General features: G+C 46.6%; 1 non-coding gene across 1 annotated transcript; it reads left to right on the top strand.

The window, feature by feature from the left end:
- The first annotated feature begins 24,767 nt into the window (after positions 1–24,767).
- LOC136573973 (U2 spliceosomal RNA) lies at positions 24,768–24,954 on the top strand. The gene has a single exon (XR_010786170.1). It is a non-coding gene; the product is annotated as a U2 spliceosomal RNA (small nuclear RNA).
- Positions 24,955–26,367: the final 1,413 nt, after the last annotated feature.

The following is a 26,367-nucleotide window of genomic DNA, read 5'->3' as shown; positions in this document are numbered from 1 at the left end:
ATGCTTTTAAAAAATGTAACCCTAACGCATCAGAGGAAGCCGGCGTCACCTGGAGCAACAGACTGTGCAGCTCCAGGATGGATTTTATATTCTGCTCTTACCAAGTACTGCCTTTTAGATGTGACCTTTTTACCAATGTTTTCTCGGATCATAAGCTTTTATATTTTAAAGTTGATTCAGTTTTTAAGAGAAAATCCGGTAAGAATGCCTGGAAGTTTAACGTGTCCCTTTTAGAAGATCCGCAGGTTTTATCTGATTTTATCACTTTTTATAAAGACTGCAGGCGAGTGGGGGGCGTGGCCTAGCTGAGCTGAAAGATGGCAGCATAATCTTAGCGCTCCGGCCGTTACCACCGCAAAACCAACTTTAAAGCAGCCCTCCGCTTACCTGCAAAGCTACAGCAAGTCCTCCGGTCCTCCCTGCTTTGGAGATGACACGCCGACGGCCCTCCCGGTCTCAACCGAGACGCTTAGAGGAGTTCTTTCTCCCGTCGGAGGTCCCGCGCATGAGCGCTGACAGCCTCCCGGCTTCTCCTGTATCGGAAGCAGCGCGCGGAGGAGAGGAGAATGCCGGCATTGAATCGGACCCCGCAGAAAGCCGCCCGCTGGACCGGGAACTGCAGGACTCGGTGAGTGAAGACTCTTCACCCTCCCCTCATGACCAGAGTGATAGAGAGAGACAGAGTCCCCCAGCACACTCCCACACTAAAATGGCGGCGGCCATTACAGTCTCCACAAAACATGGCCACCAACATAAAGCTGTGATAGATTCAGGTGTTTCACCTACACAGCAGTCCCGGCCAGAGCAAGATAAAGCTCCTATGCAGGACTATGAATCAGGGGATTTGCTACCTGCCAACCCCCACAGTTCACCCCATTCGCAAGCAGGAGGAAAAAGGCAGAAACCCCCCACACATGCTCATAACAAAATGGCTACTGCCATATCTGTGCATACAAAACAGGGGTCCCAATATACACAGTTCTCCCCATCGGAAAGTCCGCTGAAACAACGCCCCAGAACAGATGAGGAGAGCGCCCTTGACAATCAACCAGAATCTATACATAAATTCATAACGGCCCTACCATCGTCATCCCAGCCGGCTTCAGAAGAGTTCATTAAAAACATGGTAGTGGCCCTTAGCGACTCCTTCCAAGCAAGCTTCAGATCTCTCAACTCATCCATAAGAAGTACAATTGATTCTATTGGAGAGAGAGTGTCGCATACCGAAAATAAAATGGGTGAAATAACACAATCCCATAATGCCTTAATCGACGCGCACTACGACCTGGTAGAAGAAGTTTCCCAGCTCAAAACCAAGCTCGCCGATATAGAAGATAGAAATAGGCGAAATAATATTAAATTCCGTGGTATTCCGGAGTCTATTGCACCATCAGAACTGTCCAATTACTTAAAAAAATTCATGGCAACTCTCCTTCCAGAGGCCACTCCACACGACTTAACCATCAATAGAGCCCATAGGCTCTGAATGTAACCCAAGAGACACCATAGCTAGGATCCACTTTTATCATATAAAGGAAGCCCTGATGAGTGCAACTCGTAAAAAGAACCAGCTTCCAGCGCCCTTCTCGAATATCCGACTCTTCGCGGACCTCTCACAGGCCACCATGAACGAGAGGAAAAAATTCCAACCATTCACGACAGCCCTACGTCAAGCCAACATCTTATACCGATGGGGCTTCCCAGCAAAAATAATTATACGTAAAGACAACGTCACGCATATCTTTAAAAAACCAGAGGACTTCCAACAAATACCAAAATCCTGGGGAGTCAAGCTGCCGCTACCACAGCAAACCCAATCTCCACCAAAGAAACAGGGAAAACAAACCCAAGAATGGACCCAGACCTAATCCATTAAGCGGATCTACCTTTCATCCATAACAACTACTTAGGTGGTTGTGCCCCAAAAAAGCTCCTTGACAGGCGAACTTTCTCGTCCCCCCCTTTATTCAGCGTGCACACGCACCTTGCTGAATCGACGTACTTCATGACGTCTACCTCAAATACAAACAAGCTTGTTAAATCTAAAACTGTTTGCTGTTTAAAATTCCTCTATTTTTTCTCTGTATTACTAACAACTACACACAAATGTGAAAATGCTAATGTAACCCTAGACATCTGCAGAACACCTGTTTTATCTTTTTATGTTAAAACTTTCCTACCTTCTCACTTTTCACCAAAAGATACAGGGCTTCCACAGACACTCAAATCAATCCCACATAAACAAAAATGTCCATAAAAATTCTCTCCTTAAACGTAAATGGGCTAAACTCGCCATTTAAAAGATCCTCATTTTGGAAGGAGGCAATCAACTCAAAAGCCGAAATAATATGTGCACAGGAGACACACTTTGCTTCTGATGCCTGCCCAACTATGACACATAAAAAATTCCCAAAAATTTTCAAAGCCTGCGCTTCTAAAAAACAAGCAGGAGTCCTGATAGCCTTCAAAGACTCGCTGCATATTGATATAACACACCAAGAATCAGACCCCAAAGGCAGATTTCTAATCCTGTCAGGCCACGTAAATGGCAAGCCGTTAACTATTGCCAACATCTACACCCCAAATACAGCCCAAGTCCGATTTTTAAATAAAACCATAAAAAAGATAAGAAAATGTGAAATCGGCACCCTACTAATCTGTGGAGACTTCAACTCCGTACCAGATAACACTCTCGATTCTACAAAAGGGTCGTCGAGATCTACCCCGCCACTACTTCCCTGGCTACACAATAATGCTCTATTTGATACTTTTAGATGCCTCAACACATCATCAAGAGAATATACTTTCTATTCATCAAGACACAAGTCATTCTCCAGGATTGATCTAATCCTAATGGATAGATCTACCCTTCCGCTCATTAACGCATCACACATAGGCACAGCCACATGGTCTGACCATGCACCAGTCTCAATAACAATATCCCTAGGGCAAGCATGCAACACAACAAGATCTTGGAGAAACAATGTGTTCCTCATGTCACTTCCCAAAAATCAAGCCGACATCTCCTCCGCAATAGAAGACTATTTTAAAATCAACTCAACGCCAGATGTCTCTCCCACCACCATCTGGAATGCCCATAAAGCTTATATTAGAGGTATCCTGATTAAAATCAGCGCAAGATATAAAAAAGAAAAAACCCACCAGTTAAACGAACTCCTGACACGCATCACTGAAAAAGAAAACATTCTGGTAAATTCCCCTTCCGTTTCCCTACACAACGAACTATCCCAACTAAGACAAAAGCTTAGAAGTCTCTTGATAGACAACTTTGAAAAAGAAATGAGATCCTCAAAAGCAACCTACTACGCATCCAACAATAAACCCACGCGCTTGATGGCAAACTTAGTCAAAAAAAAGATCTCCAGAACCAAAATTCCATACCTTATCGACCCACATAACCACAACAATAAAATCCATCATCCTTCCCACATAATAGAAGCGTTCCGCCAATATTACAAAGATCTATATAATCTAAAAGACGACCCCTTCACTCCCCAACCCCACTCTCACAATATTGAACAATTTCTTAGAGGAATAAACTTACCCAAACTCTCAGATTCTCAACTCAACCTCCTCAATGCCCCATTAACACCAAACGAAATCATAGAGAACATTTCTCTATTAAAACCCCACAAAGCCCCAGGCCCTGACGGGTTCTCTAACGACTACTATAAACTCTTCTCAACACACCTTGCCCCACACCTAACAAATGCCTGCAACCAAGGAATCTCTGAAGGATCCTTCCCATCCGAAATGTTAGAAGCCACAATAATAACTATCCCCAAACCAGGGAAGGAACCCAACTCACCCTCAAACTTTAGACCAATATCCCTATTAAATTGCGATATAAAACTCTACACCAAAACTCTAGCACTAAGACTCTTAAATATCTTACCCAATTTAATACATTCGGATCAAGTTGGTTTCGTTAAAGACAGACAAGCTTCAGACGGAACTAGAAGGATATTAAATCTTCTACACGAACTTGAAATCACACATACCCCTTCAGTACTACTTGCTCTAGACGCTGAAAAAGCCTTTGACAGGCTCCACTGGAAATATGCCTTTGCCACCCTTAATAAATTTGGATTCTCCGGCAACATACTAAAAGCTATTCAAGCCCTATACACCACCCCATCGGCGAGAATCTTCGCCGAAGGCATGTTATCATCTTCCTTTCCAATCACTAATGGCACCCGCCAGGGTTGCCCACTTTCCCCTCTATTATTCACCATGGTTATGGAACCCCTGGCGGAATACATAAGAACCTGTCCAGATGTTCAGGGAATAGCAGCTAGTTCAAGACAACACAAAATAAGCCTATTCGCCGACGACATTCTGCTTACGTTGTCCAACCCAATTCCATCCCTAAGAACAACGCAAAAAATATTAAAAGAATTTTCAGATATTTCATACTATAAATTAAACATTACCAAATCACAAATCCTAGGCATAAACATACATGACACCCAAAAAATAGACATACAAAATGAATACCCTTTTCAATGGCAATCCAAGTCCATCCCATACCTCGGAATAAACTTAAGCTTCCCCACATCGCGTCTAGTTGAAGCAAATTTTCCCCCACTCCTAGCCGAACTTCAAAAAGAATTAGACACCTATCACACATACCCTCTCTCATGGCTGGGCCGCGTCACTATCTACAAAATGATGACTCTTCCTAAAATCTTACATTATTTTCGCACCCTACCAATTCCGATACCCAAAAACCTCCTAAATAAGTTTCAAAGCCAACTCTCCAAATTTGTGTGGCAGAATAAAAAGCCAAGAATCGCACTCTCCATCTTAACCTTAAAGGGGTTGTCCCGCGAAAGCAAGTGGGGGTATACACTTCTGTATGGCCATATTAATGCACTTTGTAATGTACATCGTGCATTAATTATGAGCCATACAGAAGTTATTCACTTACCTGCTCCGTTGCTGGCGTCCCCGTCTCCATGGTGCCGTCTAATTTTAGTGTCTAATCTCCCGATTAGACGCGCTTGCGCAGTCCGGTCTTCTCCCTTCTGAATGGGGCCGCTCGTGCTGGAGAGCTGCTCCTCGTAGCTCCGCCCCATCACGTGTGCCGATTCCAGCCAATCAGGAGGCTGGAATCGGTAATGGAACGCACAGAGCCCACGGTGCACCATGGGAGAAGACCTGCGGTCCACCATGGGTGAAGATCCCGGTGGCCATCTTCGCAAGGTAAGTAAGAAGTCACCGGAGCACGGGGATTCGGGTAAGTACTATCCGTTTTTTTTTTTTTTAAACCCCTGCATCGGGTTTGTCTCGCGCCGAATGGGGGGGCTATTGAAAAAAAACAACCTGTTTCGGCGCGGGACAACCCCTTTAAATAGACGTCAGGGCGGATTGGGTCTCCCCAACTTAAATTCATACCGTAAATCCACTATTCTCAACAGCTTGAGAGCCTGGACAAGACACAACTCAAAAATTAGTTGGCCTGCCTTGGAAAAGGACTTTAATAACCAAAAACCTCTGAAACATCTTCTAGTCGCATCTATTATAGATAACCTACACCCTACTACGTCGAAACCTTCAATAGGATCCCACCTTTCGCCACCAATGAGGGCATCGTTAGAGGCCTGGACAGACTTAGTACGTACCTCCAACATCTCCACTCCCTCTACTCCCCTGAAAATTCCGATAGGAAACTTAGAGCTTCTAATCCCTAACTTAAACATAGGATCTTGGCCCAGGCAGGAACTCAAATTAATATCCGACCTCTTCTCATCTAATAAACTCCTCCCCTTTCAAGATCTAACCAACAAATACTGATCTGGATTATAGTTTTCTCCAGCAGGTTTCGGGGTATTTTGTAGCTTCCGAATTGTATCGTGTGCACACATCGTCGAGCAGATTAGACACAAGCGATCAATCTCATATCCAAAATGGCTCTCTGCCCAGAAACAGCCAGACAGGGCCTTTTTATTGTAAAGACATACAATGGGCGTGCAACAGGTTACATCAGTAACATATAGGATTCTCATTTGTTGGATCATATAGAATCTCCCACCTCTCTGCCCACCCTCTCCAAGTGCTGATGTGGCATGGACTCTGTCCTAGCTGAAGTCACCTCCGTGTAGTGATGAATCATTGTTTAACTAGCTTCAGGATGGGAGGGGTGATAGGGCTAGGAAGACACTCAGTATTGAATGCAGGTATTACATATAATCCTATGGCCCTTAACTCTTAGAGGCTTCTTGTGCAATTCCTATGTACTTAGCTAACATTACATCAGACATCCTTCACCATCCCATTGTCTAGCAAATACCATGATTAGATTGTGTGTGTCCTTTAAACTCCACAGAGCTAAGAGTTATTACAACAGCATAATACATTTGGTTTATACAAATCGATAGACATTTTATACTAATTAATTATCATGTCTACTACAATCCCCCCTTAAAATGTCTATCCTCTAACTCTCTATCTAATTTTCACAGTTCTCTGCGCATGAGCCTATGACTGGAGCGCGTTGAAGGTTCGTTTTAGAGTCTTCAAGGGGGTGTAGGACTTGTCCACTCCTTCTGGGGATGCATCCAGCAAACTCATGGTGGGAGCGGCTTTTCCAGCATCAGTTTCGCAGGTCTCTCTGACACAGGGGATAACACAGCAGACTAGAACAGAGAAGGTAACCATCAGTTCACATACAACAGCGACACCCGTCTGTGCCAGGATCCTTTACCACCCGCTCATCCATGGCGAGTGCTGGTCCCAAAAGTTAGCTCTTTTTAGTTAGTGCGGTCAGCTTCTTAATGGCAAGTGCGTCTTTACCCGCGGGTCACGTGTCGTCTAGGATGTAGGTACAACAAGTCTCCCCTATCATCTTACAGACACTCCCCTTTTTAGCTAAAGTCATATCTAAGGCCATTCTATTTTGAAAAGTCATAGTCGAGGTAGGTCCTATTGGTCGACTAGTCCCTATAAGGCGTCTCTAGTATAATTTATAAACCACTGCTAATTATAAAAAACGTAATTAATGCAATCAACGTTTATTTACCATAATGATCAGGAAAATGGGCTCGAATCTAGTTTTAACGTGGTCTCTATTTTTTAAAACTCGTCAGGTACCCCCCTTGGCTATCCTATGACGTCAATGTACACGTGTAGATCAAAACTACCACCAGGGGTCTCTCTTCTCGCTCTAGTATAATGTTACAATACTAGTAGCGTGCACAGGTACGCACGGTGTGGGACTCCCTAATCTTCACCCACACCAATGTCCCTCCTGGAGATAGTCCTAATGGTGAACACGTCCAGGCCGCCTCACCCTGACCCTACACTACCTAGTGACAAGACTGGAAGGAACCGCCGTACCTATGCGGAAAATAGACCAACATGACAGGATAACCACAAAACACAGACTGAGTTGGATCGAGATAAAGTAACTATTGGGGGTAACCTCATTATCCTCAATGCTGTCTGACAGGATGTGGAGGAGCATAAGGGCTTTACTAAGGCACACTCCCCTGTCCAATTACCCTCCAGGTGGGTCCTCTACCTGATGTCTCCAAAAAGCCAGTAAACGTCTCCTAAGGACTGGACCTGATTCTGCATCCATTCCCCTCCTATCGTACCGTAGGAGGAGCAATACCCGTTGGTGAGTTCCCCAAAAATCTCCCTCCACCCTGCCTATTTGCCTGGCAGGTGTAGTTTCCAGGGTAATCAGTAATACTCTCTCCGGTGCAAAACACTTAAGTAGTTATAGAGTATTCCTTCTTCCACTTCTCACGGACAGTGTAATTAGTGGAAATGTTCGTGAAGAGACTAATAAACCACTCTTCAGCATCTACAGGGAGATTTAGGGGGACCATCCCCGAGTGTAGTCGGGCACTACCGCACACGCAACAGTTAGACTTGTTGCTCCTGTTAGCATTGTACCTCATCAACACCAACCAGAGATTCTGGTCAGAGTAGCCAGTCGCTACTGTCAAGGTGTCCTCAAAGGTAGGGTCGGCTATGATCATCATGTTCGACAAGGTCTTTATCTTACGGCGGAGGGGGTTAATTATGGGCACGGGACTAAGTGAAGGCTTCCATTCGGGTGCATCTACCATATCCCTTATTTTAAACTTCCCTAAGGGATCTGTCCTCCCGTACCGGTATGTCCCCAGACTATAAGTCCCTCCGTCCCCCGGGCTTGGATCTCCCATGGTTAATGTAAAAACCGCATTAAAACCAAGCAACATACTAAGTTCAGCCTTCCAATACCTGCTGTCCTTATTATTCTCAAGGAGGGTTATACGACTAGAGATGAGCGAACGTACTCGTCCGAGCTTGATATTCGTGCGAATATTAGGGTGTTCGGGATGCTCGTTACTCGTAACGAGTACCACGCGCTGTTCCGGTTACTTTCAGTTTCCTCTCTGAGACGTTAGCGCGCTTTTCTGGCCAACTGAAAGACAGGGAAGGCATTACAACTTCCCCCTGTGACGTTCAAGCCCTATACCACCCCCCTGCTGTGAGTGGCTGGGGCGATCAGATGTCACCCGAGTATAAAAATCGGCCCCTCCCGCGGCTTGGCTCAGATGCCTTGTGAGTTAGCTGAGGGACAGTGGTATCGTGCTGGAGCTGCTGTAGGGAGAGCGTTAGGAGTTAGTGTAGGCTTCAAGAACCCCAACGGTCCTTCTCAGGGCCACATCTAATAGTGTGCAGTACTGTGTTAGCACTGTATTTTTTTTTTTTTTTTCAAAATTGGATCTGCAGAGCATTGCGCCCTGCAATAGGGACAGAAGTGGTGGTTAGGCAGGGAGAGTGTTAGCAGTGAGTGTAGGCTTCAAGAACCCCAACGGTCCTTTCTAGGGCCACATCTATCCGTGTGCAGTACTGTCCAGGCTGCTGTTAGCAGTGTTGCATTTTTTTTTTTTTTTCTCAAAACCGGCTGTGCAGACCATTGCACCCGGCATTAATACTACAGGGATAGAATTGTGTAGGCAGGGCCAGAAGACATACATTATTCATTGAATAGACGCAGTGTGGCTTGTCCTTTGAAAAACAAGGGAAAAATTCTATTTCGCCTGCCTCTGACAGTCCTCAGGGCTCTGGGTACGTGTGTGCTGCGTGCAGAACGTTAAAAAAAATCAGACGCAGCCAGCTACGTTTTACTGCAGGCTTGCGCCAATTTTTTTCCTGCATGGGAAATCCCTGATCTGCTGGAGCCAATAACTTTGCATCACTGCAGTTCTCTGACACATTTGCAGGGCCACAACACAGTTATTAAACTTAGTAGTATTCATTGAATACACGCAGTGTGGCTTGTCCTTTGAAAAACAAGGGAAAAAATTCTATTTCGCCCGCCTCTGACAGTCCTCAGGGCTCTGGGTACGTGTGTGCTGCGTGCAGAACGTTAAAAAAAATCAGACGCAGCCAGCTACGTTTTACTGCAGGCTTGCGCCAATTTTTTTCCTGCATGGGAAATCCCTGATCTGCTGGAGCCAATAACTTTGCATCACTGCAGTTCTCTGACACATTTGCAGGGCCACAACACAGTTATTAAACTTAGTAGTATTCATTGAATACACGCAGTGTGGCTTGTCCTTTGAAAAACAAGGGAAAAAATTCTATTTTGGCTGCAGGCTTGCGCCACTTTGTTTCCTGGCTTGGAAATCACTGGTAATACAGCATGCTGAGGGGTAGGGGTAGGCCGAGAGGATGTGGACGCGGCCGAGGACGCGTAGGCCCAAGTGAGGGTGTGGGCACAGGCCGAGCTCCTGATCCAGGTGTGTCGCAGCCGACTGCTGCGCGATTAGGAGAGAGGCACGTTTCTGGCGTCCCCACATTCATCGCCCAATTAATGGGTCCACGCGGGAGACCTTTATTAGAAAATGAGCAGTGTGAGCAGGTCCTGTCGTGGATGGCAGAAAGTGCTTCGAGCAAGCTATCATCCACCCAGAGTTCTGCGCCGTCCAGTGCTGCAAATCCGAATCCTCTGTCTGCTGCTCCTCCTTCCTCCCAGCCTCCTCACTCCACTACAATGACACATGCTCAGGAGCGGGAAGACTCCCAGGAACTGTTCTCGGGCCCCTGCTCAAATTGGGCAGCAGTGGTTCCTCTCCCACCAGATGAGTTTATCGTCACTGATGCACAACCATTGGAAAGTTCCCGGGGTCCGGGGGATGAGGCTGGGGACTTCCGGCAACTGTCTCAAGACCTTTCAGTGGGTGAGGAGGACGATGACGATGAGACACAGTTGTCTTGCAGTGAGATAGTAGTAAGGGCAGTAAGTCCGAGGGAGGAGCGCACAGAGGATTCGGAGGAAGAGCAGCAGGACGATGAGGTGACTGACCCCACCTGGTGTGCAACGCCTACACAGGACAGGTCTTCAGAGGGGGAGGCAAGGGCAGCAGCAGGGCAGGTTGCAAGAGGCAGTGCGGTGTCCAGGGGTAGAGGCAGGGCCAGACCAAATAATCCACCAACTGTTTCCCAAAGCACACCCTCGCGCCATGCCACCCTGCAGAGGCCGAGGTGCTCTAAGGTCTGGCAGTTTTTCACCGAGACGCCTGACGACCGACAAACAGTGGTGTGCAACCTTTGTCGCGCCAAGATCAGCCGGGGAGCCACCACCAACAGCCTCACCACCACCAGCATGCGCAGACATATGATGGCCAAACACCCCACAAGGTGGGACGAAGGCCGTTCGCCGCCTCCGGTTTGCACCGCTGCCTCTCCCCCTGTGCCCCAACCTGCCACTGAGATCCAACCCCCCTCTCAGGACACAGGCACTGCCGTCTCCTGGCCTGCACCCACACCCTCACCTCCGCTGTCCTCGGCCCCATCCACCAATGTCTCGCACCGCACAGTCCAGCCGTCGCTAGCGCAAGTGTTGGAGCGCAAGCGCAAGTACGCCGCCACGCACCCGCACGCTCAATCGTTAACCGTCCACATAGCCAAATTTATCAGCCTTGAGATGCTGCCGTATAGGGTTGTGGAAACAGAGGCTTTCAAAGCTATGATGGCGGCGGCGGCCCCGCGCTACTCAGTTCCCAGTCGCCACTACTTTTCCCGATGTGCCGTCCCAGCCCTGCACGACCACGTCTCCCGCAACATTGTACGCGCCCTCACCAATGCGGTTAGTGGCAAGGTCCACTTAACTACGGACACGTGGACAAGCACAGGCGGGCAGGGCCACTACATCTCCCTGACGGCACATTGGGTGAATTTAGTGGAGGCTGGGACAGAGTCAGAGCCTGGGAATGCTCACGTCCTACCCACCCCCAGAATTGCGGGCCCCAACTCGGTGGTGGTATGTTCGGCGGTGTATGCTTCTTCCACTAAAGCACCCTCCTCCTCCTCCTCAACCTCTGTCTCGCAATCTAGATGTGTCAGCAGCAGCAGGACGTCGCCAGCAGTCGGTGTCGCGCGGCGTGGCAGCACAGCGGTGGGCAAGCGTCAGCAGGCCGTGCTGAAACTACTCAGCTTAGGAGATAGGAGGCACACGGCCCACGAACTGCTGCAGGGTCTGACAGAGCAGACCGACCGTTGGCTTGCGCCGCTGAGCCTCCAACCGGGCATGGTCGTGTGTGACAACGGCCGTAACCTGGTGGCGGCTCTGCAGCTCGGCAGCCTCACGCACGTGCCATGCCTGGCCCACGTCTTTAATTTGGTGGTTCAGCGCTTTCTGAAAAGCTACCCACGCTTGTCAGACCTGCTCGTAAAGGTGCACCGGCTCTGCGCACATTTCCGCAAGTCCCACACGGACGCTGCCACCCTGCGCACCCTGCAACATCGGTTTAATCTGCCAGTGCACCGACTGCTGTGCGACGTGCCCACATGGTGGAACTCTACGCTCCACATGTTGGCTAGGCTCTATGAGCAGCGTAGAGCTATAGTGGAATACCAACTCCAACATGGGCGGCGCAGTGGGAGTCAGCCTCCTCAATTCTTTTCAGAAGAGTGGGCCTGGTTGGCAGACATCTGCCAGGTCCTTCGAAACTTTGAGCAGTCTACCCAGGTGGTGAGCGGCAATGCTGCAATCATTAGCGTCACCATTCCTCTGCTATGCATCTTGAGAAGTTCCCTGCAAACCATAAAGGCAGCCGCTTTGCGCTCGGAAACAGAGCCGGGGGAAGACAGTATGTCGCTGGATAGTCAGAGCACCCTCCTGTCTATATCTCAGCGTGTTCAGGAGGAGGAGGAGGAGCATGAGGAGGATGAGGAGGAGGGGGAAGAGACAGCTTGGCCCACTGCTGACGGTACCCATGCTGCTTGCCTGTCATCATTTCAGCGTGTATGGCCTGAGGAGGAGGAGGAGGAGGAGGAGGATCCTGAAAGTGATCTTCCTAGTGCGGACAGCCATGTGTTGCGTACAGGTACCCTGGCACACATGGCTGACTTCATGTTAGGATGCCTTTCTCGTGACCCTCGCGTTACACGCATTCTGGCCACTACGGATTACTGGGTGTACACACTGCTTGACCCACGCTATAAGGAGAACCTTCCCACTCTCATTCCCGAAGAGGAAAGGGGTTCGAGAGTGTTGCTATACCACAGGACCCTGGCGGACAAGCTGATGGTAAAATTCCCATCCGACAGCGCTAGTGGCAGAAGGCGCAGTTCCAAGGGCCAGGTAGCAGGGGAGGTGCGTAGATCGAGCAGCATGTACAGCCCAGGCAGTGCAACAGTCTTTAAGGGCCTGGACAGCTTTATGGCTCCCCACCAAGACTGTGTCACCGCTCCCCAGTCAAGGCTGAGTCGGCGGGAGCACTGTAAAAGGATGGTGAGGGAGTACGTAGCCGATCGCACGACCGTCCTCCGTCGAAGCTGGACACGTGGCCTGAACTAGCGCTGTATGCCCTGGAGGTGCTTGCTTGTCCTGCGGCTAGCGTCTTGTCGGAAAGGGTGTTGAGTGCGGCTGGGGGAATCATCACAGATAAGCGTACCCGCCTGTCAACCGACAGTGCCGACAGGCTAACACTCATCAGGATGAACAAAGCCTGGATTTCCCCAGACTTCTCTTCTCCACCAGCGGACAGCAGCGATACGTAAGCAATACATAGGCTGCACCCGCGGATGGAAGCTACGTTCTCTCTCACCATCCAAAACGGGGACATTTCTGCTTCATCAATCTGTGTCTAATATTCCTCCTCCTCCTCCTGCTCCTCCTCCTGAAACCTCACGTAATCACGCTGAACGGGCAATTTTGCTTAGGGCCACAAGGCTCACTCATATAATTTTTCTAAAAAATTTTTATACGTTTCAATGCTCTTAAAAGTGTTGGAACTTTAACTTGAACCAATTTTTCGTTAAACTTGGCTGCCTCCAGGCCTAGTTACCACTTAAGCCACATTAACCAAAGCGATTAATGGGTTTCACCTGCCATCTTGGTTGGGCATGGCCAATTTTTACTGAGGTACATTAGTACTGTTGGTACACCAATGTTTTGGGGCCCTCACCTACAGTGTAATCATAGCAATTTGTATGTTCTTCGCCTGCACTCATGGTACAGAAGTGTGTGTGGGGTTGGCCTACACTTTAGCTACATAAATGTAACTTGGGCCTTTGCTATACTGCAGCTACTGAAATGGAACTAAGACTGCGCTCCCACTATACTGCTGCTTCGGAATTGTTCCTGGGGCCTGTGTAGGCTGCTACAATGACTTAAATGGAACTAAGACTATGCTCCTCCTATACTGCTGCTTCGGAATTGTTCCTGGGGCCTGTGTAGGCTGCTACAATGACTTAAATGGAACTAAGACTATGCTCCTCCTATACTGCTGCTTCGGAATTGTTCCTGGGGCCTGTGTAGGCTGCTACTATTACTGAAATGGAACGAAGACTGCGCTCCCACTATACTGCTGCTTCGGAATTGTTACTGGGGCCTGTGTAGGCTGCTACTATTACTGAAATGGAACTAAGACTGTGCTCCCCCTATAATGCTGCTAGTGATATGTTAGTGGGGCCTGTCGCTAATGCTACGGCTGAAATGTTACTAATTCTGGGCTCTGCCTATACCGCTGCTAATGGTATGTCTCTGGGGTGTGGAAACAGAGGCTTCCCAAAGACATGATGGCGGCGAGGCCATTTCCCACCAACGCTGTTACTGTTAAGGTGCATATAACCACGGACACGTGGAGAGGACACGTAGTGCCTCCAAAACATCCCCCGCTACGGCCCACTTAATCCTGGCCACATTCCGAAAACCAACAAAATAAAACCGCGCTACTAGGTCCGCAGTCACCACCACATTACCACCAACGCGGTTACTGTTAAGGTACATATTACCAGTCTGACTGGGGCATGCAGTGTTGGCCGGAGCCCACCTGCATTAAGCACAACATTACTACCTCAGCTGTGTTGGGCAATGCAATGGGATATTTCTATGTACCGCCGGTGGCTTCCTGGCACCCACCCATGCTGTGGGTCCACAGGGAATTATAAATGCATCTGTTTCCACTTGTAAAGAACCCCAGTCAGACTGGGGCATGCAGTGTGGGCCGGAGCCCACCTGCATTAAGCACGACATTACTACCTCAGCTGTGTTGGGCAATGCAATGGGATATTTTTGTGTATCGCCGGTGGGTTCCAGGGAGCCACCCATGCTGTAGGTGCACACGGAGTTTAACCTACATGTGTCCACTTGTAAAGAACCCCAGTCTGACTGGGGCATGCAGTGTGGGCCGAAGCCCACCTGCATTAAGCACGACATTACTACCTCAGCTGTGTTGGGCAATGCAATGGGATATTTCTATGTACCGCCGGTGGCTTCCTGGCACCCACCCATGCTGTGGGTCCACAGGGAATTATAAATGCATCTGTTTCCACTTGTAAAGAACCCCAGTCTGACTGGGGCATGCAGTGTGGGCCGAAGCCCACCTGCATTAAGCACGACATTACTACCTCAGCTGTGTTGGGCAATGCAATGGGATATTTTTGTGTATCGCCGGTGGGTTCCAGGGAGCCACCCATGCTGTCGGTCGACAGGGACTTCACAATAGGGAGTTGTACCTGCCTGTGTCTATGAATTAAAAAGCCCGGTCTGACTGGGGCATGCAGAGACACCTTGACAGAATGAATAGTGTGTGGCACATAGGTTCCCCATTGCTATGCCCACGTGTGCAGCTCCTGATGGCGGTGGCACAGGATTCTATTTCTCATTGCTTCTGTACAGCATTGTGGGCTATCGCCCCGCCCCCTTTTAAAGAGGGTCGCTGCCTAGCCGTGCCAACCCTCTGCAGTGTGTGCCTGCGGTTCCTCCTCATGGCAGACGCACTACTAAATAGACATGAGGGTGGTGTGGCATGAGGGCAGCTGAAGGCTGCGCAGGGACACTTTGGTGTGCGCTGTGGGGGGGAGGGGGCGGTTGGGCAGCATGTAACCCAAGAGAATTGGCAGTGGAGTGTCATGCAGGCAGTGATTGTGCTTTGTTGGAGGTAGTGTGGTGCTTAGCAAAGGTATGCCATGCTAATGAGGGCTTTTCAGAAGTAAAAGTTGTTGGGAGGGGGGGCCCACTCTTGCCGCTATTGTGGCTTAATAGTGGGACCTGTGAACTTGAGATGCAGCCCAACATGTAGCCCCTCGCCTGCCCTATCCGTTGCTGTGTCGTTCCCATCACTTTCTTGAATTGCCCAGATTTTCACACAAGGAAACCTTAGCGAGCATCGGCGAAATACAAAAATGCTCGGGTCGCCCTTTGACTTCAATGGGGTTCGTTACTCGAAACGAACCCTCGAGCATCGCGAAAAGTTTGTCCCGAGTAACGAGCACCCGAGCATTTTGGTGCTCGCTCATCTCTATATACGACTAATTAGGGATTTCCCGCTCTTATCTTTCTTATTTAAGGCACTTCGCGGTTTATAGGACCAGTCTATTCCTGTGTTACATCCCACTAATCCCCAATAACGGCAGTCTTCTCCCCAGACGTTATTAGTGGTGCAAACATATTGTATTCCCCGGGTATATAAGTCATATAACCAGCTGGACTGAGCTAAATCTGGCCTGCGGTGGGATCTTGCGCCTAGACACGGGACCACAGTACAATAGTCGAAGGAATATGCGGCTACTTGAGCATTGAACGAGTTATACTAGAAGGTAACCATACCCTCATATTCTTCAGACTAAGGATTCCAGTTGCCACCCTCCTCTCTCACTAGCCCTAACCAGAGTAATGTCTTTGGCACAACTAAGACTGGTCTCCCGGATCTGAAGCTTTCTTACAGTATGAAGCATGGATCCATGTAAGTCTTTCGGCTAGTTTCACAGCTGTGGCAGTAGTCAGATGCACCTGGTAGGGGCCATCAAATCCGGGCTCAAGAGGGTGCTTCCTGAGGAACTTCTTGACGCACACCCAATCCCAAGGCTGCAAGATATGTGTCCCAGTGTCTGCCTCTGAGTCTGGAAGAGAACACCTGTGCATAGGCTTTGGTTAGTTCTTTAACAACGGAAATCACATACTCAGTCAACACATCAGATTGTAATTGTGACTGAGGATAGTAACGACCTAGCCTTGGGGCTAGCCCAAACAATCTCGTAGGGAGATAATGTATAATCCCCCCCTGGGTTCATATCTAACACTGGATAAGGCTATTGGATGACAGTCTTTCCAAAGTGGCGTCATTTTTAAGTATCTTACTTTTTAGCGTGCCACTACGTCTCTCCACCTTTCCACTACTCTAAAGATGGTAGAGTATGTAAAATGCCTGGGATACACCCAGAGCAGACATGACATGTTACATTCACCTGCGAAGTTTATACCTCTGTCTGACTCTGAATCACTTCTGGTACCCCATATTCACAGTTTACCTCGTTCATGAGCTTCTTTGCGGTTACCTACTTGTTTGCCTTGGTAACAGGGTCAGCCTCCAACCTGCAAAGACATCAACAACAACAAGCACGTATTCATACTTCCCAACAAGTGGGAGGTGAACGTAGTCAATTTGCAATCCCTGAAATGGGTAGAGTGGTCCCGGCAAGTGTGATGTGGCAAATTTACTTCTGCCCTGACTCACCTATGGCATAGATCATGCTAAACTGGACAAATGATGCAGCAGCTGCAGAGAACCCAGAAGTCGCCCATCGTCTTTCAAGCGTCGTCGTCATTGCTGGTTTACTAGGTGGGTCTTTCCGTCCATCAGCTGGGCCATCATGGGATACAGGAACTGTGGTGAACAAGTGCGCTGTCCTGTTTCTGCTGTTCCCATATTAGTCCATTTATTCTTTCCTTCCTCGCTGGCTTGTAACTGTAAAAGTCTTTAGCATATCAAAGTCCAAATTTTTGTCAATGTCCAAAGTTTTTACCACTGACTCATGCTGTCAGTATCTTTCTTCTTTCTTCCACGGCTTGAGGGCCGCTGCCTTTGCTATGCTGTAAGCGAGGGTGTCGTCTCTCGCCTCTCCAGTGTAGGAATCGGTGCGAACTCTCAACTTTGTCAGGTAGAAGTAGGGCCTCCATGCGACTCTGTACCGCTGCACCATTCTCAATTGGTTGTCCTGCTAAGGTAAGAAACTGTCTGGCCTTCCATATTGGGCCGTAATCATGAGCTATGCCAAATGCATACCAGGAGTCAGTGTAAATGGTTGCCGTCTTACCTCTCGCCACTCTACTCGCCTCAATGAGGGCCTTCCATTCCGCTTCTTGTACTGTGACATGCGGAGGCAGAGCTTCTGCTTCTAGGACATCTTGTTGTGTGACCACTGCATATCCGATGTGGAGTCATCAGTCCTCACCCTGGTACCATCTGCAAAAAGCTCAACATATGCATTATCAACAGGGGTTCTGGCAACTGTTTGCATACCTGCAGTTTCTTACTGTATTAGTACTAAATAATCATGCTGATGATCTATTTCACATGGCTCAGAATCTTATCTTATTCCATTTATTTATTTACTTTTTTTAAAAGCCCAATAGCTGATCTACAACATCTAGATCATCTATGACCCAGATCACCTATGCCTCCCCCCTTTTGAACCGGAATACTCAATGGAAAAAAAGAGTAATTGCGTTCAAACTAGTAAACCAAGAGGCACAAAAACAAGCACTTTGCAGGTCAAGGTGACATTGTATGCAGCGAAGTCTGAGCGAAAATATCCTTTAGATTTTTTTTTTCAGGTTGCAGTTAGCATTTTTAAACACAAGGGGGCGCCACACAATTAAAATTTCACATCACCCAGTGTAATAGTATTTCAGGGAATGGCCAGCGTTTAGCTTTTACTCTCCTGTCGGAATATAATTATAGCTTCAGTGTAGACTGACACTAGAATATACAAAAGACTTAAGGAAAAACTAAAGAATACGGATGAATTAACATCGTACTCTGGGCAATTCAGTCCCTCTTTCTTCACATAAAAAGTAAAATTACTTCACCAAATTGCGTGAAAAAGTTTGCTGGGTGACTATAGGGAAATTATTCCATCTGTAGGAGCCTTCCATAACATCATCTGTCTGAGCATCCATTGGAGAAGCGGGCAGTGGAAAACAGAGCCCCTGGGAACATGAGAGAGCGTCCCCTGTCATGTATTCCGGGCCTCTGCCCCCCATGCATCAACTCCAATCTTCCATGCACTATAAACCAGCTTAGTCATCTACTATGTCCCAAGCTGCATCTTCACAAAGGTTTGTTTCCCTGAACTTATCACACATCCAAAGTGGCCACATTTGGAGCGTAACAAAGTCTGGTCAAACAAAACCTTACTTCAGACAATCATGATGTTAGCACTGGATACAGTGGCATTGGGGAATATAGGCCTCCCAAGTGCAGCAAAATGGCCGCCAGAGGCAGAAAGGGGCGGGGCTACAAATTTCCCAGGTGAGGCAAAATGGCTGCCGGAGCAAGGGGCGGGGCCAGGGGCAGCAGCACTTCCAGGTGAGGCAAAATGGCCGCTGGAGGAGGAAGGGGCGGGGCCAGGTCCTGTCCCTGATGGAGAGGGACCGGAAGTAACATCACACACCCTGAAAGTGAGCACATGGGGGGAAGTGCTGCAGAGTCACACTATGTGGAGTTGTAAACATTGCAAGCGCGGCCGCCATTACAGGGAGGGGCTGTAGTCAACACAAAGGCATTACATTGTTCATTAGCAATACACATACCCCACTACATGCTTTGTCCTCTTAAATCTCTTAACTACGTTATACCAAAAAAACTAGCTAAAAACGCCTTTCTTTCTGCTAGGCTTCCTGCTCATCTTCTGAAAACCTTCTGCAGTCTATCTTATCTATCCATATTCATTTCTGCTTATCTGTCCATGACCTGACATTTCTTTCTGCAACTTTTCCTGGTCCTTCTCTTTGTATAACATTTCTACATGTTTTGCATATTCCAAAACATCCTGCACTGATCCCTCATTCTACTCTACCTGCTTATTCTATCCTATCCAAAGTTTCTGGACACAGTAGTTTTCCTCTTGTAAACTCTGCTTTCTTCAAATCCTTCCAAAATAACCTCTCTTTCCCACTCAGATTACAATGCACATTAATTCTACAAAACACAAGACAAAGGGAACAGAAAGGGTTAATTGGCAAATGCTTTCAGTCCATTCTCTTATCAGCAACCCTCCCCCAATAATAAACACTGCACATTCTTTCTATAATACCAAACAGACGGGATTACTGGAGAATACCCACAACGGCTCAAGGTATATATCTCATCTACCTTTATAACAGCCCACCGTCTACTAGTAATCCCCAAGAGCACTCCTTGTACACGATCTAGACAGGACATTTAGCTATACACAGAGACTGACGATTATTTTCAATGACCAAAACCTCAACAATATTCTGGAGACATCAGCCGTCACACCACGGCTATATTCCCGCGTATATACATTTTCACATATGAGAACATAACACGCTCAATCATAAAGGTAAATATGCGTATCATAAATCTTCCTAACCTCACACTAGTTTACCTAGGAGTAAGTGTCTGGCGCGCTCCCTCAGACTTAAACAGCCGAGTCCGCCCTTCTGACACATTAACCCTCACAGAATTTGTCTCTTGGTCTTGTATACACAATTTTTAACCGTCTCAGACATAGCAGCCACAGCATACAAAATACCCCTTAAGCAGGTTACAACGGTGGTCTTTTTTCCGAGTAAGAAAGAACTATATTACCTGCCTTTCATTGATTTATCACTCTGGATCAGAAACAGGCAGAAAAGCAGTCAGAACCCAGATCACATCGGTAGATTTACATAAAGCAATCTTACCGTGTTCTGTAGATTTTCGGGCCCCTGAGTTCTGCATGTCATCCGCCGATCTCTGTATTTTTCCAGAATGAAAGAAATCAAAATCTCCAACTCGGCCCACCCAGGATACGCCACTGATCTGGATTATAGTTTTCTCCAGCAGGTTTCGGGGTATTTTGTAGCTTCCGAATTGTATCGTGTGCACACATCGTCGAGCAGATTAGACACAAGCGATCAATCTCATATCCAAAATGGCTCTCTGCCCAGAAACAGCCAGACAGGGCCTTTTTATTGTAAAGACATACAATGGGCGTGCAACAGGTTACATCAGTAACATATAGGATTCTCATTTGTCGGATCATATAGAATCTCCCACCTCTCTGCCCACCCTCTCCAAGTGCTGATGTGGCATGGACTCTGTCCTAGCTGAAGTCACCTCCGTGTAGTGATGAATCATTGTTTAACTAGCTTCAGGATGGGAGGGGTGATAGGGCTAGGAAGACACTCAGTATTGAATGCAGGTATTACATATAATCCTATGGCCCTTAACTCTTAGAGGCTTCTTGTGCAATTCCTATGTACTTAGCTTACATTACATCAGACATCCTTCACCATCCCATTGTCTAGCAAATACCATGATTAGATTGTGTGTGTCCTTTTAACAGAGCTAAGAGTTATTACAACAGCATAATACATTTGGTTTATACAAATCGATAGACATTTTATACTAATTAATTATCATGTCTACTACAATACCACCTCCCAAGCTCAGATATCTATAAACATTATCAAATTTCCTCATACCTTCATAACCACCAACTAGATAACCTTAAAATCCCCAAACTAATTGATTCATATCTAGAGGAACCACAAATAAAAATGAACACTCGAACTTTCTATGACATCCTCTCAGGTAACCTGAAACCGCCAGGTAAATGTCATCTCATTAACTGGAACAGAGACTTTGGGAAAGAATTTCCCTTAGACAATTGGCTCAGAGCCTTTGAATGGGCCAGGCAATCATCACAGAGCGCGAACTTAATTGAGACACACCTGAAATTACTTACATGGTGGTACTTCACCCCTCTGGTTTTATCCAGAAGGGGATTATCTGATAACGACAGGTGCTGGAGGAAATGCAACAATAAAGGCTCGCTCATTCATATTTTCTGGTCCTGCCCTCTTCTAATCCCTTTATGGAAGGAAGTCTACAATCTAATATATAGACTCACAGCTTTCCGCCTTCCTTTTGTACCAGAACTCGCTCTGATGCTACTAAGCACAAACAAAATGCCTATACACCTCAAAAAGTTAGCGGGTCACATACTATTAACAACAAAATCTATTATAGCAAGATGTTGGAAATCTGAGATTATTCCAACGCTGTCCGATCTCATCAACCTAGTCTCGGAACACTGCCTTTTTGAAAAAATTTTGGCCCTCAGAAACAATGATTTCAACAGATTTGAAATAATGTGGAAACCCTGGATCAACACATTCCTCCTTCAAACAAAATCTTCTCGGTGAATCTGCACATATCATCACTTAACTAACAAGCATTATACTCTACACTTCCCTCATAAATCCCCAACATACCCCAACCTTCTCCCCCCCTCCCCCCTCTTTCCCACTTACACACTAACATTATATTTCAAACCAGTTATATAATGTTTATACTCTGTTTTAACCAAAATTTGTTGGACCTTTCGTGAATACGAATACAGTTAATAATCTGATTTACATAAATGATTGCTACATATATAAGAACTTTGTAAACTGCTAATACCCAAATCGTGAATCCCTCTTCTATTTCTGTAACCCTTCTTAGAAAATAATAAAAATCTATTGTTTTTAAAAAAAAAAGACTGCAGGCGAGTAAAAGATCCCACCAGCGTGTGGTGGGAGAAAATGAAACAAAAAAGTAAAAACTTTTTTATCAAGGTTGGGATCAATAAAGCCAAAGAAAAACGCACATTTTATTCTAACCTGAACACTCACCTGCAGACCCTGTATAAGTTCAGAGAACATGACATAGAGGTGGATCACGAGATCATCGAGGTGAAGAAAGAGATCGCCCGCTGCCTGGAGCAGAGGGGAAAAGAAATCATATTCCGTTCCAAAGTTCAACATCTAGAGGAGAACGAGACCTGCTCCAGGTACTTCTTCAAGAAAATCCATGACAAGCGGAAAGTCCTCGATGATCTCGGTGGCACCAAGGACATACAGGGTATTGTAAAGAAAGTGTATGAGTTTTATGCGGATCTTTTTAATACTAAGTCTGTTGACATTGATTTTATGAACAACTCGTTGAAGGAGATCACTGATATTTTAGATCCTGGCTCTCATGAGATTTTATTACGGGACATCACAGAACAGGAGATTTTAGAGACTATTAAGAGTTTTAAACCAGGTAAGGTGCCTGGGCCTGATGGTATACCCATGGAGTTTTATGTCACCTTTTTGGTATTTTTAAGGATGACCTCTTCTCCCTTTTTACTGAGGTTTTTATGTCGAAAGCCCTCCCGGGGTCCTGGAAGAAGGGTGACGTGTCTCTCCTATACCAGAAGGGAGACAAAACTGACATCAAAAACTGGAGACCGATCACCCTTCTCAACAGTGACTACAAAATAATGGCCAAAATATGTGCGAACAGACTAAAGACCGTAGCAAGTAAAATTGTACACCCCAACCAGGTCTGTGGGGTGCCCGGGAGGGCCATATGGGAGAATCTTAACCTTTTAAAAGATTGTATCAGTGACACAAAGTCCAGGAACGGGAAAATGGCCATTTTAACAATAGATTTCGAGAAAGCCTTTGACCGTGTGTCCCACTTTTATCTTTTTAAGGTTTTAGAGAGAATGGGTATACCGGAAGGTTTTTTATTGTCTTTAAAAGCGTTTTATGAAAATTGCATGAGCAAAATTTTAGTCAATGGTTTTAGGACACAGGAAGTACTTTTAAACTCCGGGGTGCAGCAGGGGTGTCCCTTGTCCCCACTACTTTTTATTTGCGCACTGGAGCCTCTTTTATGTACAATCAGACGGGACAAGCAGATCCGAGGGATCCCCCTGCCCGGCGGGGGGGAATCGAGGCCAAAGTGGTGGGATACATGGACGATGTGGCAATTCTCGGAAGGGACACCCTGTCGATCCAGAAGGCTGTAAGACAGATTGAGTTTTATTGCTGCGCCTCGGGTTTTAAGGTAAATTTTAACAAAAGCAGTATTTTAAATATCGGGGAAATGCCCTTGCCAGATGTCCCCATTCCTGTGTCCGACTCAGTGCAAGTTTTAGGTGTCTCCTTCAACGAGGATAACAGAGGTCTTAACAGCTGGGACTTGGTGGCACAAAAAATTAACAAGAAAATATGTATGTGGAGCATGCGGCAGCTGACCATGGAGGGGAAGGTTTTAATCACCAAATCCGTGATTTTACCTATTTTATTGTACCTGAGCCTAGTGTTTCCCCCTCCTGGCAGAGTTTTTAACAAAATTGTAAAAGCATGCTTCACATTTTTATGGAACTCCAAAATGGAAAAATTAAGCAGGGAAATAGTGATGAAGCCAAAGATAATGGGCGGAAAAGATTTCCCTGATTTTAAAGCCTTTTTATACACAAAGTATTTTAGTTTGTGTATTGGTGCTCTTTTTAAAAACCACTACTGGTCTTATTTTATACGATACAATACTGGCTATTTTATGAGGAGGAATGGATGGTTTAAAACAGTTTTAAATTCCCCTTATTCTTTTAATCTGTCCCATGAATATAAGATTTTAGAAAAAATAGCCATTTTATATGATTTTACTGGGAAAAGCCCACAAGTTTTAATGAACAGTAAAATTATTTTAAAGAATATTAAAGAAAGTGGTTTTTATGTGCAAGTAAGCAATTTTAACGAAAAGAAAAGCAAAGAGACCTGGACAATGGTTAACCATTATATTTTTAATTCACAGAAAGATCTGGCCTGGAGCTGCGTCCATGACTGTCTTCCATGCCGGGCATTCCAGCATCGTAGAGGTTTGACCAACACTGCCGCATGCCCAAGACCCAAATGTGGAGAAGACGAGACGACGACCCATCTGTTATGGACTTGTTTTATCGCTAAGAGAGTTTGGACAAAGATTCTGCCGCTAATGATAAAAATAACTGGAATAAAGAGACTTACATTGGACGCTGTTTTATATGGATGTCTGGAATGCCCCACACAGACTCAGAGAATTATGGCATGGAAGATGGTCAACTCGGTCAAAGCAGCTCTGTGGAAGGCCAGGAACATTTTAGTTTTTAAACACGAGATTTTATCTGTGAAGGACATTTTATCCATCAGTCTTGTCGAGATGCACCAATATTACATAGTGGATAGGAAAAATTTTACAATTTTAGCAAGGAAATGGTCTTTAGCAGAGTGGAGTTCCATAATATGATGTCACCAAGTGCCCTTTTTATGTGAATTTTAAGCTGTTTTGGTATGGTTTTTACAACGTGTATTGTATGTAGACAAATGTTTTAAGTGGTATGTTTTAAATATGTTATTTAATGTGTTTTTAATGTACTATGGACAAACATTTTAAAAAATGTCTATGTATATATATGTTATGTAAATAAAACACCCCCCATTTGGAGGGTTTGTCAACTTAAAAAAAATCTGTTCTTATCAGTTTAATGTCTGATACGTCCCCTATCTGGGGACCATATATTAAATGGATTTTTAGAACAGGGAGCTGGAAAAAGAGCTTGCTCTGTCCACTCCGCGCATTGACCTGGTATTGCAGTACCTCCAGGACCAGTGCACCCCCTTTCTTATTTCAGTATTCAAAAACAGAAACGACGAGCAAGAGGTGCAGCGCAGCTGTGGCGGCTGCTGCTACCCAAGCACTTTGATTGACACTCAGCCCGTCTGCTGCCGTGGAGCTCGCAACATTGTATCCACTGAGCAGCTGCGTCTGCCAGAGTGTGCACAGCACAGGTACAACTGGAAGCAAAACAACACACACACACCAGTTCATATGGCAGCCGCACTCTATAGTTCGTACCTACCGCTACGCTAATAGCCAAGTTGGAAACATCGGTCAGGCACCGCGCATCCTGGCAGCCTGCGTCTGTATGCTCCACGTATTCGGGTCATGGGTGTATGTGCAGGGGGTGCGGTCGCACCTGGGGCCCGGAGCCCTAGGGGGCCCATAAAGTCTCTCTTCCCCACATTGTAAACCAATGCTATCAATGAAGCTTTATAGTTTGGGGGCCCAGTTCCAGACTTTGTACTGGGGCCCCGCAGCAGCTTCAAGTTACACCTCCGGATCAGGATAATGCTAGGCCATTCCAACCAGCCTGTGTGAGTGACCTGCAGTTGCTGGTAGTCGAAAAGCGGCTGCCCGGCCGGCCCCGGATGCGCGCTTCAGAGTGGACAGACAGCAGCGGACCCCCAATCACACAGGCCCGAGGTTTGCTATGTAGCATGGAATACCTCATTGGACTGCAGCACTCCACGCGGGCTGAGATACACGCTCCACGTGGGATGGGCAGTATTCGTCCATGAAGATCCAGGCCAACGCTTAGAGATGGAGCAACACTCGGGGAGCAAAGAACTCCAACGAACGGACGTCTACTTTACAAGGATGTATTGCTTTATTCAATGCATGGACACAGAAACAGTTCAACCGCTCGATTACAGACCGCAGTCAATACAGTAAAGAAAGAAATGTGTCTGTTTAATGTAAACTTGCATGGAGCTCCTTTGTGAGCCACTGACTGACTGGATGCTGCCGCCGCTGCTGCATGTCTGAAACTTGGTCTGACGTTACATGCACCACCAGGGATAAGGCCTTGCCTATAAGCATTCCCCAGCTGGCAAAAACGGAACCTCCATGTCTATTCCTCACCATGGAAGAACGGAACCTATCTTTTTTTTAAAAGTAAAAAAAAAAAAAAAAGCCACAGCAGCAGCCAACTAGATTTTGGTAGGCCGCTGTCTCCCCCTTCTGTGCTGCATTAAAAATGCACTCCGCTAAAAATAACAATGATCGACGAAATAGAGCGTATGGAGAGGATGAGGCTTCGAGATGAGCCGTCAGGCTATGATAAATTGTATCACACCTGGGCGATATGGATAGATGCCCGGAGCTCACCCCTATTTACTAGGTGGTTACAGACAGGGGCATGTGAGTAACACGTTTAAACCACAATCGTTAAGAGAAACAACAATCCCGGAGC

This window comes from Eleutherodactylus coqui, chromosome 7 (assembly GCF_035609145.1).
Source record: "Eleutherodactylus coqui strain aEleCoq1 chromosome 7, aEleCoq1.hap1, whole genome shotgun sequence".
Taxonomy (NCBI): Eukaryota; Metazoa; Chordata; class Amphibia; order Anura; family Eleutherodactylidae; genus Eleutherodactylus; species Eleutherodactylus coqui.
This window is presented reverse-complemented; position numbering and strand designations above follow the sequence as displayed.